This window comes from Mustela nigripes, chromosome 4 (assembly GCF_022355385.1).
Source record: "Mustela nigripes isolate SB6536 chromosome 4, MUSNIG.SB6536, whole genome shotgun sequence".
NCBI classification, from domain to species: domain Eukaryota; kingdom Metazoa; phylum Chordata; class Mammalia; order Carnivora; family Mustelidae; genus Mustela; species Mustela nigripes.
The window spans coordinates 17,906,751-17,918,046 of NC_081560.1; the positions used below are offsets into that span (position 1 = coordinate 17,906,751).

At 43.0% G+C, this 11,296-nt stretch overlaps 1 protein-coding gene across 4 annotated transcripts in view; it reads right to left on the reverse strand.

Annotated features, from left to right (window-relative positions):
* The window catches only part of CALD1 (caldesmon 1), a 184,452-nt gene extending 174,695 nt beyond the window's left edge, over window positions 1-9,757 (reverse strand). The window contains exon 1 of one of the 4 annotated variants that reach the window (XM_059396375.1): window positions 9,544-9,713. The gene's annotated coding sequence lies outside the window, so the exon portion shown is untranslated. Of the gene's footprint in view, window positions 1-9,543 lie in introns of all 4 variants that reach the window. The other 3 variants (XM_059396379.1, XM_059396380.1, XM_059396381.1) reach the window with 3 other exon arrangements.
* Between the last annotated feature and the right edge of the window lie 1,539 nt (window positions 9,758-11,296).

Genomic DNA, 11,296 nt, shown 5'->3' on the forward strand with positions numbered 1-11,296 from the left:
ACTGTCGTAAGCCTTCAGTGATAATATAATTAGAGAAGAATCAATGAGCTCAGACATGAATACTGGCTTCAGCTTTCTTACCAAGAAGAAATAAATTATGGACATTTATTTCTTCACTCATTTAATTCTCTACTATGTGTGTGGGGAGGCCCGTTTTTAGTTTCAATTCATGGCACTGAAAATCCCCAAATCCCTGATTCATGGCACTTATGTTCTAGGGCATAATAATCAACACATAAACAAATAAATATAGAATCATAACCAAACATTATGAATATGATGCAACAAAATAACAAATGTATTCTGATTGGCTCTCCTATGTTGAGGTTGAATTTATCAACTTGATACCTTAGGAAATGTTTCACAACAAGCTCTGGGATGTAGGGAGGGGGGTGAGGAGTCTGATTTGCAGCATATGTTAATTTCAGTGGTATTCCCCTCACACAGACACAATAAATGTAACTAACCTCCAGAGCACAGACAATAAACATAAGGAAATAATTAGGAAGGAATGAATTTTGAGGATTTATTAGCTGGGTTTTTAATATAATTGTCAGTTGATATAGTTTAATTTCTAATAATGACTATGTTTAAGCACCAGTTCTCAAAATCTTAAAAATTAAAATTTTGGCTTTTGGGAGCTAGGAGGAACTGGCTTCCCACACTATGGTGTTGGGTGCATGGAGTGGGGACAGTGTGAGGTTATTATGCGTGTGGGTCCTAATCTACTTCCTTTTTAGCTGCTCTTCTCCAGCAAGTGCTCCTTCATGCACACAGTGGAAGCACTGCTCTGTATACTAAACAGCATCTATACAAATAAGTAGTAGTTCTGGCATTCTTATCGCATCACGTTACTCAGGCAGAGATGCTTTTAGCTCTATAGTCCTCAGTGAATATAATTTATGTAATTGCTGCCCTGAATATGGTTGCTTCTTCTGTGCAGGTTACATCTTCAGGATGTAACTCCTGACTAGGAGGAAGACCCTAGAGATGGATTTTCAGTTCTGCAGAAGCGTTCACCCGAGGGCTGTCTCTGAGGGCTCACATGCTTCTGTAAAGGGCCATCCCTAGAAACATCTAAGCCAGAGGCTATGAAGGCCCTGGCCTCAGAGGAGATGTAAGGTGAGGGGGAGGAAGCTTTTCCCCACTTCTGCTCAGGATTTGCACATTCCTTACCCCAAGGCTGAGAACAGAGAAAAACATCTTCTGCCTTTCCTGGTAAATTAAATACCTAAAGTAACATAAACAAACATCCTAAAGACAGAAATACTTAAAAAAGAACATTTTTCCTCAATTCACCCCTCCCTCAAAGCCTAAATTTTACTTAGTAATGGTGGCTGGAACAGGAAGTGGAAATACCATGAGAAATTTTATTCTTGCCACATTTCCAATGCTTTACAAAAGCAAACACTGGAAATCTCATCAGACAGCCTGACTTTACAGGGCTGATAGCTTTGCGCCCAAACTAAAAGAGTATGGGAAGCTGAAGCAATTTTCAGATAAATATTCTAGACTCTTCGGGAAAACTGATTTTTTGGAACATACAGCTATAACTTTCAGAAAGAAATTACTCAAAACTACACAACTACACTTCTGAGGAGTAAGTTACTCCATATATCTAACTATAAATTATTTTAAACATAGATGTACAGAACTGAGCCAGGATGTTTTAGCAGAATCACCAGAGAGTTTTGCTTTGTTTTGTTTTTACAAACTACAGATGCTGGACCTTGCCCTAGACCTACTGGATCATAATCTCCAGGGGATGGGACTCAGGGATTTATGTTTTCAAAAAGCCCTACAGTTGATCCTGATTAAGACACTGGCTAAGATCTACTGGACTACAGATTATAGGCAAACTGTGCTGTACTGTAAAGCTGAAATCCTGAAAGTGTTAACATGGGACTTTCTCTCTTGCCTCTTTCAGGAGAAGCAATCTAGTAGACCAAAACCAGCAACAGCATAGGACTTAGGCGCTGTGTGTCCCAGAACCACCTTTGCCACTAATTAACCGGAAGACCTTGGTCAAGTCACTTGTTTTGTTCTTTCATTCAACAGACATTAGGCTTCTGCGATGTAACATATACTTCTGAGTATATGTTAATTAAAAAAGAAGCTGTTTTCTGCCCTTATGAATCTTACTGACATTAATCAGAGACATACAAATGTGTGTATAATTTTACTTGGTATGGCCAGGCTTTAGTCTCTTGCCTGGAAAATGAAAAATCACTAGTTCTTTTTTTTAAAAGAATTTCTTATTAAATCCTAAATTTCTTGTCCCAGCTTCCTTATAATATAATTATATGTTTTAAGTCCACTGACTGAGAAAATATAATACCAAAATCTACTATGACTTCAATAACTATTATAACTAAATTAACATTTTATCATCATAATGCATCTATATAATTTAAAAAACAGTAGCATGTATTGTGTAAGATCTATTATTTACTCAGTTTGTCAAAACCATTTGCTGCATATAGGGATTTGTTTACTTCTTGCAATAATTCTTTGTCTTCCCCAAGATTCAAAGTGCCGAGATTAGGAACCTACGGACTACATCAATGGTGTGAAATACATGGTACCTGAGTAGCAATGTCCCTTTCCTTCCGCACCAGACATCACTGTCATGACAGCATTTGTTGCCCCCACCGAGCTTGGGACTCGGCCTCAGAATCCTTCTCAACACATTGTTTCACAACCAATTGTTTGGAGCTGGCAAACAGATGAAAAATGATTTGTGCTCCCTGGGCTAAATGCCTCCTAAGACCCTGCCCAGCTTTAAAAATAGAGGATACATGTATTTAGTTCTGCTATCTTGAGAAATACGCATGCTTTCTCCTCTTTCCGTATAAAAGTACTCCAAATATCTGAAGACATCCACGTGGCCCCAATTTTCATTCTTTTGGGATTAGATCCCTTATCTATTCCTCATCTTTTGTTCTCCTGACCCTCTCTGGTCCTTGACACTCATTCCTGGATGCATATTTGTGAATGCTTCCATGAAGAACAAGCCCAGAATAGAGCATATTGTTTTGTTTTATTTCATTTTACTTCCCATGACAGACATCGAGACAGGTGTTCAGTGAATGAAAGATTACACTACAAACTCTGTAGAGAACTGAAACTTTCACTGATTGGGTACATAGCTTTTTTGCAGTAAGTTTATGAAGTACTGTAATTTACATTGAGATGTAATAATTTTTATTTATTACAATTATTAAATCATTATTTATTGAATTTTAAAGATTGCTTTAGTTTGAGAGGAGCCATAGCACACCTATGACTCATACGATATTTCTTGCCAACAACAACACTTAAGTGTTTTTCTTTAGAATCTGTCTCAAATGGATAATTCTATCTTTTCAATTACCAGTGCTGCAAGCTTCCAAGCTAACCTCCCTTAAGACTGGTTCATTGGGCAATGCCAAAGTGGTCATCAGGTACTGTATGACCCTGACATTAAGTGCTTGCCTCTCTAGGAATCCAGTCACATAAAAATTGGAATGACATACATTGATAGCTGTTGGACATTTCAGCTAATTTGCCTTCCATGCCTAACTTTCTCTTCTAACTAAAATTGCCCACTGGGCTGTTTTTCTCCCCCCAGGGGTGATGGTGACTACTGCTCTCAGGCCCACCCGTAATTCACCCATGAGCATGCCAGTAACCTCTGATAGCCTCCTGCTAGGGGATTTGCCAAAGACAATAGCTATCAGCTGAACCACTCAGGTCTCCTCTCTCAGAATTTGACCAGGAAGCACAGAGCGAACTTTCCAGTCTGTAGGACAGCAGAAAGGAGCAGTCACATGTGCTGCAGCTGAGTCACATTCACACAAGCACATAGACCTCTGCTGAGATACTTGGACCCACCTTGATTCCAACCCTGTTCTCTTTGGATCCTGGTCCAATTGTGGCTTCTGTTCTTGGATTCCCTTATGATTCCATCCCTTTATTGTTCCGTAAGTATCTTTTTTTAAGATACATTTATTTGAGAGAGAGAGAGAGCACACACATGCGTGCACACATGCACATGCGTGTCCACGTGGGGGAGGAGCAGAGGGAAAGAATCTTCAAGCAGACTCCTCACTGAGAACGAGCCCAAGGTGGGGCTCGATCTTACAACCCATGAGATCACGGCAGAGCCAAAACCAAGAAGTGGATGTTTAACCGACTGAGTCACCCAGGTGCCCTCCATATGTATCTTATACTCCTATCCCTTTACTTGAGCTACCACCGCCTATTAACATAGGTCGCTCTGAACATGCTGCCAGGTGTTCTCACCCATGTTACAATACCTGCCTACACACTGCCTTGCTAAACAGGCTTTTGGTTTCTAAACCTCTGCCTGCCTTTTGATTTTACTGTTTTTCTTTTACTTACCTGGCTGTGATTCACAGGTCAGTCCATTATTGTACTTTATATCTATTCTGGCTTAGCCCTCCTGACCCCAGGGGAACTAATGTCCTTGATGCTTCTGGCCCTTGGACCCCTTGGGCACTCTTCCCTGGTCCTGCCCATCTTCAGCACATTGGTAAAATCTGCCTCGTTCCCCAGGTTGAGACAGGCGAGAGGGAATGTTACATGTGGGTGTCAAAGGAACTAATTATATATTCCTACTTAATATGTCCCTCTCCAAGTAAGATGATTTCCTTACAGCGAAGTATTTTCATCCGTATATTCACAAAACAATGCCAGAAGTCTCAGGAAGTGATTAAAAAGCAATTTATCTTCAAGTTCTCCATCACTGAAATATAATATACATATTCATTTAAAATACCTCCCCCAAATACTTTCCTTCAATTATTCCCTGACTGGTACCTAGCAATCCTTTTTACTTTTTTTAAAAGATTTTATTTATTTATTTGACACAGAGAGAGGGGGTTGGGGAGCAGGCTCCCCACCAAGCAGAGTCCAATGCAGGGCTCGATCCCAGGACCCTGAGATCAGGACCTGAGCCAAAGGCAGAGGCTTAACCCTCTGAGCCACCCAGGGGTCCCTAGTGATCCTTTTCGTAAGCTCGGGGAGCTCTCTCAGCACATGCTTGGCAGCAGCCCTTCCCAGCTTCTGCAGCCCCGACAAGCTCCCCACAGGAAACTACTTCTCTAGAGATGATCTTCTTTTCTTTGTAATGGGGGATCATGTGAAATCAGCTTTTATGTCTGTGTATTCACACCATCCTTTCTTCCTTCAGAAAATCTGGGGAACAAGGAAGGACACCTCCACTCTGTTCTGATCCCATCCAGCCTTGGCTCCAATGGAAATCAAGACTTTTTCTCACTCCCCACCCCAACCTTCCCCGCTCTAGCTTTCTCACCTGTCAATCACAAAAGGCGGGCTCACAAGGGACCATAAGGGTTTCGAGGTTTCATCAGATTTCAAAGGCATTCACAGCAACCGCAACACAGGGACAAACAAGTGACATGGCTGCTCCATCACCTCTCCTGCCTGCGCCCAGCCAGCCTCTTCTTCCTGCCCTCCTCCCACACTCAACTCACTGCCAGCCAACTGGGAGAGTGGGGGTGACAGGCAGAGTGATTCTCTTTCCACAGAAATTGCTCCAACATTATCTCTGTCTGCTCTAACTGCCCCCTCCCCCGCCTGAAAAAAGGGAAGAGGCTTTCCCCGATCTTGAACATAACCAGGCTTGACCCTCCTGCTATTCTCTGGGCTTCACCCTAAAGCTGGGACACTGCAGACTGTGTTGCATCAGGAAAGCCCTTATTTGGGCTGGGGGTCAGGAGCCAGGGGAGCTGGTAGAGATAGGACTGGGGGTAGGAAAGTTAGGGAGGCCACCAAGGATCAGTCCCAGGAGAGCCAGCTGGGGATACTAAAGATTGAGGGAAACAGGGAGCAGGGGGTGGGGGTGGGGGCTCCATCCCGGAGCAGTCTGGTCTCAATACCAACAGGAACCACAGCCAGGTGCTCCTGATTACCTCACCCTCTCTACAAGGCCCAGGCTTGACATGCTGGGATTAGTTCCATGCTTTTGGCTGGAGGCAGAGAAGCTGCCTCATTTACTAAGGCCTTTCTGTTGTCAGCACCTTGTCACTGGTCTTCCACTCAACTGGATCTTCAGATTTCCTGGTTCCTGGATATGGCCTTGTACCACCGATAACCCATCTCATTCTGCCTCCTGATATGTGTTCTGGTCTCTGATCACCAGAGCTAAAGTTCAGATAACAGTGGGGTGGACCAGTATTCCCAGGACTCAGAGCTCAGGGTTCTAGAAAGAACTAGATTCAGAAGGTACCACTCAAGGGTCCTCAAGTATGAGGAAGGAGCTATAATCAGGGTAATATGATAATCAGGGATACTAGGTAAGAAGTGGAGGATACAGTCAAGATGAGCTTAATGTCCAGAGGCCTCAAATTGGAGTATACAGCCTACATAAAAGAGGGTCAAACAGCCTCATCTCATTTGGGCATTTTAACCACTATGGGAGATAGAAGAAGCATCCTTATGCCCGTTCCATCCATGAGGTCAAGGAATTGATGGCTTCCTCAAAGGTCCTAGCTATCTGAACAGAGGAACGAGTGTTGGGACTGAGCTCTCTTAGCGGTGTTCCTGAGTTTAGGTCAAGCTACAAGTACCTTTTTAAATTACTAAAGGACTCAGAACCTATGGGCATCTCTCTAATGACAAACTTGGATTAGCATTAAAGATGAAGGACTTTCAATAAGGATCTAATGGTTCTATTTTCAGAGAGAAAATTCACCCAGAGAGAACTTACTCAGAGAGAATTACTCAGAGAGAATTTACCCAGAAAACTCTTCTAAAGTCTAAAAATTCTTTGGCAGCATCTAACCTCCTCCTTGGGCCCGCCATGCTATTTACATGCCGCTTTGTCAGCGTTTTCCCCGTCCCCCCACCATGGGCTCACCCCACCACATTTCTAAGGTATGTGACAGACTGCAGACAGGTGGGGACTGAGCTAATTCCTTTACATGCCTGTCTCTACGTCACTTTTCTGTCTTGCTGAAGAATCACTGATGAGCAGCCCTGCTGCCAGGAGGCTACAGTGAGGGTGTCTCCATGACAGCTACACGTGCGTTTTTTCTGTTTGTTTTTACTGGGCAAAGGGAGGGAGAGAATCTTGAGCATGCTCCATGCCCAGTGCAGAGCCTGACGCAGAGCCTGACCCCACAACCCTGAGATTATGACCTGAGCCAAAAATCAAGAGTCAGACACTTAACTGACTAAGCCACCCACACACCCCAACTATATGTGTTTTTAAGAAAAGGCCTACCGAGGTGATTTGTGGGCTTATCAGGCCACAGAACACCCAGGTTGCACTCAGCACCAACCTATTCCCTCTGCCAAAAAGCAGGAAATCCTTAGGCCTGTCATAGGAGCCAATCAGAATCGTTAATAGCCTGAGCACCAGGTATGCTTTTATGCCTCCCATGTAAATCCCTTAAGCTGCAGTTTGAGCCTGGTTCTCCTCTTAACTTTAATGGAAGAACTGAATATTTCTTTACAGCAATTTATTGATCTGAATTATTTAATTTATTCTGTTTATCCACTGGTTTTGAACCAGTGGAAACAACCAAGCCTGTCACCTATGGATCTATCTACTGTACATCCCTTGTGTATACGGAGATCCGTTTTTTATTAGTGACTTGTTATTCTAGACTCTTGCCGTTGTATTTCTTTATTAAATGATTTTATTAAAATGAAAGTTTTTGCACAGCAGTTTCATCCATCTCCATTTACCTCCCCAATTGGTGAGATGTGCTCTAGCTAACATTCAGCTGGAGGAAAGTAGTCCAGACAGCTGCCCAAAGCTCAATATAAAGTAAAATAGCAAATCCCCTTGCTCCAGCACATCAGTACGGACAGCACAACACTTATGTTGAAAAATGTGTTTCTGTGGTTGTTGGGGGATGGGGCGCGCACAAAGAAGAGAGGGGAGGGTGGTGGCAGCAAAGTTTGAACTTTCAGGGATTTTGAGATGTTGGTTTCAAAATGGAATTTATCCTCAAATCCCAAGATTATAGATTTCCTTCCAAACTGCATTCCCTACATGGTTTAGAGAACAGTTGAAAAAGAAATTGCTCTCCATATTTTGATTGACATTAAAAACACTGTGAAAATAGTTTGGAACTTGATCTCTTTGAGGGAAGGACCATAATCAAACTATAGCTTTCACTTGCAGCCCTTTCTCCCACACTTACTCAGAACTGTTCCAGGAAAAGAAATTCACAGGGAACTCTGTTCTCATATATCATTTCTAGGAGGGGAGAGAGGCATTCTCAAAAAAAATTATCCCCAAATTTCTAAATACAAAGAGAAAAAAATTATTTAATGAATCTCAACACAAAACCACCTTACTTGGCAGAAAGAAAATCAAATTCAGTCCTTTGGAGCTGAAAACCTTTAATATCCAAGTTTATTTAAAAATTATCAGACTTGCCCTCCTTGCCACATACCACCTCGTCTTCACTTAAGCTCTAGCCATACACGTCTGGTTTTGCCAAACACAGTAGAAAGATTTTACTGTTCCAGTTTACAAGTCCATCTGCACAGCCCTGTTAACAGAAGGGATCTATGAATACCAACTACTTTGTTCTTATCCACTTTTTCTGACCATGTATTACCACAGCACTAAAATTCCCCCACCCTTTACAATCAGCTCTTTCTAAAAGGAATTCCAGGCTACTACCAACTAGCTGCCTTGTACTACTGTTTAAGATGCCCAAATATGTCTGACTATGTTGAAATGAAAGACTGGTTCCTCTCTTTCTGGAACGCACTTCCAAAACGACATCTTTTCACATTCTCTAGTCACAAGCACACTTTCAAACAGAAAATAAGATTTCTAAAGGAACAGTTTGGTAGGATGTTAGATGCGATTTCTAAAAACACACCCACTAGCACATGCATTCTCTCATTATTAGGTTTTATAGGAAACAGATCGTGGTAGGCATCTTCCTGTCTTGGCAAGTATCAGATCAGTTACGTTAACCCAACTGGTGCTAAACGCTCTTTCCACCTCTGAACTTATTTCCTTGCAGCTCTAGAAGTCCAGCCTTAAAAACTGGTAGCAACACAATATGCAAATGGCTTTGGTTAAAAACCATTACTTTTTGGTTTCTCATTAACCTAAAAAGTTGTTTTTAAAGTAAAACCTCTTTAGATGCCTGGGTATAAAAGATGCAGGAGAGACCACTGGTGTGGGCAGACCGGCACGGCCCGCCTGCTGACCCTGGCCTGGGGCTCTCAGGTAGAATTCCCGTGGCACTCCTAAACAAAGGCTTCCCTTGCCAAGGTTGCCTGTGGTCCCTGAGTATAGGTCTCTATGTCTCTATGTGATCTCTCCTCCCGTCCCAACTCCAAGAACAGAACTTGAAATCTCATCCTGTTTGTCTTCCGGGAACATCTGCAGGGCAGCAAAGCCCAGTCTGGCTCTGCGAATCTGCATGTTTTATTGGCTTTTACAATCTTGCATCTCCAGCTACCTTAAGCAGGAATGTTGACTGAAACCCACAGAAAGCCCCCAGACTCTCTGAAGAGATTAAAAGAAAGCCCTCTGTGGCTTACCTCGCAGGCTGCAACTTCTTCCTGGGGACTAAGTCCGAAAGGAAGGACTGATTTCTCTAGCAGGAGCACAGCAAGAGGGCAGCCAGGCAGGCAGCCTAATACACACTGCTCTATTCAATAAAACTCCAGACCGCCCTTCCTTAGCCCCTCCCAGAAGTCCGTGCTAAGTGAACACATATCCCCTATGTTTACAGTCGGCAGTCGGTGGTATGCATTGTCCTGTAGTTTCTCTACTAGGGCAGCCAATGACGACACCCGGGCCGAGGTGGATGCAGCCTGCCTGTGGAGATGCCTGTCATTCCCTAGGCATGCTCAGGAAATCACTCATCAGAAAAACCAAGACCTAAAAAGCTCTGAAGCTGCGTGCAGGCTGCCAAAACCAGCCAGCTACATGCCCTTTTTTGGTTATCCTGAGCAGGGCCTCTGGAAGTGAATCCATTGTCAGGAACAATCATAAGAAATGTTAATCTTGGAGAAAGAGGCTGTCTTGTAGAACGCAAATATAACTTTAAAAAGAAAGCACAGTCTATGAAACCAAAAGTTAACAGTCCGTGAGTTTAGTGGGGTGGGGGGGGGGGGAGAGGCTTTTTGATTGAGGGAGCTCTAATAGCATATTTCCTTCAAAAGCAGTTGTGGATACAAAATTAAATTAAATTGTTATATGCTTTTAAACCCTACAATGGCCAGGACCCAGGTCTGGTATACAGACTAAATTCTAACCTGAAAAAGGCACAGCCCCTTAGAAGTATGTCTACACGTGTTATAAAAACAACTGACAAAAAGAGCTTAGGTCTTTTTTAGTAGGTAATGTTTTCCAGAATAAGTGTAGCGCCAGAAACTCAGCTAGGCAGGGTCCTACAGGCGTGGCTATCGTCATTGGTTTTCCGCATCACCTCCCTTTCTACCTCCCCTTTGTTTCCTTGGATTTGGCAACAGGGAGACATGGTTAGCAACTGTGCCCAACAGAGAGGGTGTGAAGAGACCCAGGCCCTCCTTTGAGACTGGTGTAGACAATGCACATGCCCACAGAGATGGCACCGCTGTTCTAGCGACTTCTCCAAAGTGCTTCAACCAAGTCTTTATTGACAGGATGTGTGTTATGAGAGGGTCAGATTTAGGAGGTGCTGAATTAGAATGAAATTCACTGGGCCACGTGTGCATACAATCTGTGGTCTTGTACTTTTCGATAAAGAATTCACTTAATTAGTCAATCAGTATTTAATTCAACAGCAACAACAACAACAAATTTGTCAGGCCAGGAGCAAGGTGTCAGATTTCTGTCTCATTGTTGCTATGTGTTTGGCAACTGTTTCACCACTGACCAAGAAGACTTTAAAACATTTTCTCTGGCTAGCTACAGTCCACAAGCTTGGTCTCCAAAAACCATAGGTTTTACCATATAACCCTTTACTTATTTATGAAGATCTGACTTAAAAATGATCTCTACTTAGGAAAAAGTCCCTGCCCTTTGTGCCTCACATAGAAGACTTGGGGAATCACTAATCCACATGGGTGGTTTTCTTCTTCAGCCCTCCAGCATTAATTAGCGAGCTACCCAGAGGCATCTATATCAAACCTATGCACATCTCTTTCTTGGGAAGGCTGCCTATCCTCTCTTCCCAACTGCTGCTGCAGCGCAGCCTAAAAAAGCTACAGAGGAGGCTGCCAGGCCGAGTAAGAGGTGAGCTTCAGGAATCCCAAGTTGGAACTCAGAATGCACTTTCCCAGGGAAACAGAATAAATAATGGCTGGT